This window comes from Sceloporus occidentalis, unplaced genomic scaffold (assembly GCF_023333645.1).
Source record: "Sceloporus occidentalis isolate IW3139 unplaced genomic scaffold, rSceOcc1.0.p SCAF_2, whole genome shotgun sequence".
In the NCBI taxonomy this organism is placed as follows: domain Eukaryota; kingdom Metazoa; phylum Chordata; class Lepidosauria; order Squamata; family Phrynosomatidae; genus Sceloporus; species Sceloporus occidentalis.
Genome location: NW_028316982.1, coordinates 24,177,501 through 24,183,219, shown reverse-complemented (window position 1 = coordinate 24,183,219; position 5,719 = coordinate 24,177,501).

Sequence of the window (5,719 nt, the reverse complement as noted above, 5' to 3'; positions counted from 1 at the left end):
GAAGAAATAGATATCCAAATTCTATAAGGTTCTATTAGTCAGAGAATTAGAGCAAGAAACAGTAAAAGAAGCAATGGAAAACTGGAGCCAATTTTTCATTATAATATAGAAATGGAAAAATGGGAAAGTTCATGGACAAGGCAAATTTACATTAGCACAAAATCTTAAAGAGAATTATTATAAAATGTTGTACGTGGCATTTAATGCTGGTAAAATAAATAAAGTTTTATAAAGGTGTAAATGCTAAATGAGGGAACTGTAAAGAAAAAGATGGGACAATCACATGCAGTGGGACTGGAAGAAAGTGAAGAAATACTGCAAAAACATACATATGGTGATTGTAAGAATTCGAGGGATTTATTTTACCATGAAACTGGAAATATATTTACTAAATATGATACATGTATTAGAAAAAGAGGTGGGGAAAAATATGGGAAATTCATATTGTATATGGTGACAGCCGCAAGGCAATTGTATACCCAAATGTGGAAAATCAAACAAATACCAACAGTTGAAGAATCGTTAGACTTAAGAGATATTGATAGGCTTTTGAGAAGAATGAAAGAAAAAAAGGATATTATGATAGAAGAAGAATAGAATTTAATTGTAATATTTTGGACAGAAAGACTGATTATTGAATAATAATGAAAGAAAGAAAGAAAGAAAGAAAGAGAAATAGTAAACCAGGTAGTAAAAAGATTATTTATTTTGGAAGAATATTATTACTAGTTATTAGAAGAAATTAAAGAAAATTCAGAAGAGCGTGGCATATATATGGAATACAACCACCAGAAGGGAGAGGGAAGGAAAGAATAAGGAATGAAAAAAAGAAGAGTAGAGAGATAAGTGTAAGGATAAAGCAGGCATAAGAAAAAGGATGTAATTGGATTTATGTATCCCACTAGAAAACCATTTATTTCTTCACTTGTTATAGTTCTGAATGTTCCCATCTTAGAACGTAAAATTCGTTTTCTATCATTTCCCACAAGGTCCTTACCAATGAGTTCTATTTCTTATAACAGTTATATCAAGAAATGGAGTCTGTTTCTCAGATATTATTACATAACAGGCACTAGGTCAAAACATTTATTCATATACACATATACATCAACACCCACACCGGTCTCCTTCAAGTTCACATAATCACACTGATAGCACCCTGTCTCCAGGCTTGTTTATAATACATTATAGTCCCTTTTTTGGATGTTCTGCTCCAGAAAGGAATGAGTCTGTAACAAATACTGAATGTCTTCCTTTTTGATACTAAATGACCCTGAGTGTATCCTACTGACAGCAGCCATGATTATCAGAGCAAGAGACCACGTAGGCAGTTTGAGAATTGAGATAAAGGGGATTCACACATATTTCTCAGGAAGGTTAGGTGATTTACAACAGGATGGTTGTCACTCAGGAAGAGCGCCTGAGTTACACCCCCAATTTACAGCTCATAGAATTCCATCTCGAGTGACCATTCCCATACAGATTTGGACACCACCTCAACATTAGGAAGAACTTCCTGATGGTCAGGGCTGTTCGACAGTGGAACAAACTCCCTCGGAGTGTAGTGGAGTCTCCTTCCTTGGAAGTCTTTAAACAGAGGCTAGATGGCCATCTGTTGGGGATGCTTTGATTTAGATTTCCTGCATGGCAGGGGGTTGGACTGGATGGCCCTTGTGGTCTCTTCCAACTCTACGATTCTATGATTCTATGATTCTAGTTTTTCTCTATAAAAATACCAAATTTCCTTTGTTTCTTGGACTAGTTTGGGCTTCAGACTGACTCCACGTCACTCTGAATCCCGCTAGTTCCGATACACCGCTGGCACACTCAGAGAGTCCAGAATGGCCGGGTCCCACATCCCCATCATTGGACCCCCTCTTCAAGGAGCAACCACATCTATGGTAAATATCACCATTAGTAAAGCCTGTTGATCTATTCCTGATTTCATCTCTTTATTCCTTAGCTCTTGTGTGAGTGTGTGTGTGCTTGTGCATTTTGTGCGTGTTCCACTTAATAAAAGCAATTCATTTGAAGATTTCTGCCTCTGCAATCCTTTATCCTAGCACCTCCTTAAAATTTGAGAAGATCCCGGGGATGCTTGTAACTCAGCCCAATCTTTTTGCTAGTTAACATTCCCCTAGAGTTCATAGTTACAAGTCAGAGGGAGTCTGTCCCACCATTCATTTTACTGGACATCTCAGTCCTTCTAGGTTATTTGTCTGGCATGCAGACTGTATTTTCATCATCATCATCATCATCGTATTTATATTTTCCTGCCTCTCCCACTGGATTGAGGTGAGATTACAACCATAAAACTACATACAATACAATGGTATCTAAAATACATATTATAAACAATAATCAGTTAAAACTTGAATCAACAATACTAATAAAAACATCAGTTACAATGTGCTGTTACGATCAGAAGTGGGATTTCTTCCATTTCTTTACAGAAGGTCGGGTGGGTATGCTTGCCTGAAGAGATCTGTCTTTAGTGCCTTCTTGAAGGCATCTAAAGTGGTCATAAAATGGATTTCCTCCGGTAAATTGTTCCATAACGCAGGGGCAATGGCAGTGAATGTTCTATGGGAAGTTGATATTAATCTAGTCTTTGAGTATTCTAAAAGATTCTTCCTGGATGTTCTGGGAGTACAGGGCAGATTATGTGGGGAGAGGCGTTCCCTCAAGTAACTCGGGCCCAAGCCATGTAGGGCTTTAAAGGTGACAACCAACACTTTGAAGATTATTGCACCGGGGTTACAATATTCCCCAGTGCGTACTAACGGGGCAAGCATGGCGCGTGATGGGAAACTGCTGGGGCCCAGAACACTAGTTTACTGCACAGAGGAACGCCACTGCTGCTGCCACCGAGCGTTCCCATCGGGTTCCAGGGGACGCCATTTCTGGGGACGCTTTTAAACCGTCGCCAGAAATGGCGTCCCCTGGAACTCAATGGGAACCTGATGGGAATGCTCAGCGGCGGTGTTCCGCTGTGCAGTAAACTAGTGTTCTGGGACTCACCGGGTTCCCATCACGCTCCGTGCTTGCCCCTGCGCGTGCACAGTAGAACACACCGGGGAAAGTTTTAACCCCGGTACGATAATCTTCCTTGTATTGCACCCAGAGGCTGATTGGCAGCCAGTGTAGAGATTTTAAAACTGGTGTTATATGATCTGATCTGGATGTTCCAGTTATCAGTCTGGCTGCTGCATTTTGAATTAGCTGAAGATTCCGAACTTGATACAAAGGTAGCCCATGTAGAGCGCATTGCAGAAATCTAGTCAAGAGATTACCCGTGCATGTACCACTGTTTCAAGGTCCTTTCAGTCCAGTTAGGAACGCAGTTGGTGTATCAGCTGAAGCTGGTACCAAGCACTCCTGGCCATCACATCCACTTGAGATGATAACTGTAGAGTTGGGTCCAGGAGTACTCCCAAACTGCGAACATTGTCCTTTAAGGGAAGTATGACCCCATCCAGGACTGGGTGACAAATCTCCATCTCTGGAGTTGGGGAACCTATCACGAGTACCTCCATTTTCTCTGGATTCAGTTTGAGTCTGTTTTCCCTCATCCAGCCCATTACTGACCCAAGGCATCCATCCATCCATAATATGCTCTATCTCAGAGGAAATATTCCAAGTTTCCAAAGAATAATAATAAAAAAGATAAGCTCCAGGGAATAAAAGACAGTAAGAATTAAACACAGATGCTTTATAATGAGACTGTTGGTTTTTCTTTTCTTTTCATTCCTTTTGTTCTTTCTTTCTCTTTGATCTAAATGAAACAGGTGACCTTCATTTGCCAGTGAAAGACAAAGTAATTTAAAAGATCAGTGTGTTTCAGTTATTATTCTCACATGATAATAAAAACCAGGAAAGTTCCAGAAATAAAAGTACGTTGCAAATGAAATAGAAACTGACAATTCTGCCCCCTTGGAACATTACTAAAATCCATAGTCCACTAACTATATGAAAGGAAAGGACAAAGTAAAAAGGGTAGTTTAGTGATACTGTTCTGCACTTTCAGTGAACACACAAGTGGGTTCCTGAGGACACATATGCTATCTTTGTCAACTGCCAGAATTCAGTACCTTCCTCCTTCTCTTGAGGGGCATCCATTGGATTGAAAAGAGTTCCCATCATATACAGATTTATATCTATGTGTATATCCCCTTAAGATGAATTTTGAACAGAAGGAGATATTCTAATTTGGCAGAGGTTTAATGTAATAAAGTAGAAAATTCTGTAGTATTAATATTTAAATATTTTCATACTATTTAATAGCAGCTGTTAGTAAATCATCTTGAAATAGTATATGCCAATGGTTATGAAACTTTGATCCTCCAGGTATTTTAGATTCCAGCTCCTAGAATTCTTGACCATTTGCCAAGCTGTCTGGGGCTTCTGGGAGTTGAAATCCAAAATACCTTGAAGACCAAAGTTTGGGAACCACTGGTATATATTATTACATGGACTCTTCTGATAATGTGAATCAATTTGAGAATGATTTCTCATGGGAAAGTAGCATGGAAATAAACTGACAATTACAATGATGATGACAATGATAATGATGATTTTGAAGGCTAAAGAGAGACAACTATTGTAACAACAACAAAGTTTTTAAGCTGCCTTAAATCCTGTTAGATACCTTGAATCCCATTTTGTGAGAAAGGTGGGATATAAATCCAGTAATTAATTAATTGATTGATTGATTAATTAGCAACATCCAAGGCTGCAAATGGTAAATACATCAACCCTGGACTATATAAGATGGTCTTATGGTTTATAGAATTTGATGGATAGCTTAGTAATGAACATGGACTGTCAGACTTGGGGAAGATTCCTTTCTTGTAACTAGGGATGTGTTGAAAGTTCACTGCTGTTTGTTAACCATATGGGATTTTTCATTTTCTCAGTGCTTGGCTCAAGTATTTTGAAATGTGGCACTTGCATGACCACAGGTTCCAGCAGTGGGATATGCATGTGAATAGCCCCCCTAGAGCAGAATAGAGAGTGAGGTAATGAGAGGAAGGTTGGGGATCTGGGGCCAAAATACTCTATCTTGCTCCCAGAGTATCCTCAAGTGCCTACAAGGCCCATCTTTGTTTGTCAGGATTTGGTTCATTTAGAATTGCCAATTTTAAAATCCTGTTTTTACTAGTATCTGAATATTTTCCTCATATCTGTTATATATTTGGGAGGGGGGATTGACCATTTTCACATGTATTTTATGACAGTTAAATTTTTGAAAATCTACCATGATTTGTATACAAAGACAGGACAAATATTGCTGCTAGTTACACCTGTACAATCTGACAGTATGGGTGTGACTCTCTCTGATCGTTAGTCATAATACAGAAAATATGAACAGTGACAGGAAATCCTTTTTGTGTTTTCAAGAAAGATTATGTGATCTACTTGTAGCACAAGAGGGCTACCTATTTGGATGACAGTTTATTCGCTTTGAAAATAACATTGAATTTCCAAGTATAATATCACTTGAAATTATTGACAATTTGCTTTCTAAAGGGAGAACTAGTTTTTCATCAGAAGTTGGCATTAGCAGTTTTCATGCAGTGCTCATCATTTAGGGAAGCAGTATGCAAGCCTGAAGCTTGTTGCATAATATTTTTTGAATAAGTAAGAACCATTTGTTTCAGCTTCTTTTTAGAAATTAGAACGTAATCATGATAAAAGTAACTTCCAAGATTTGACCTGG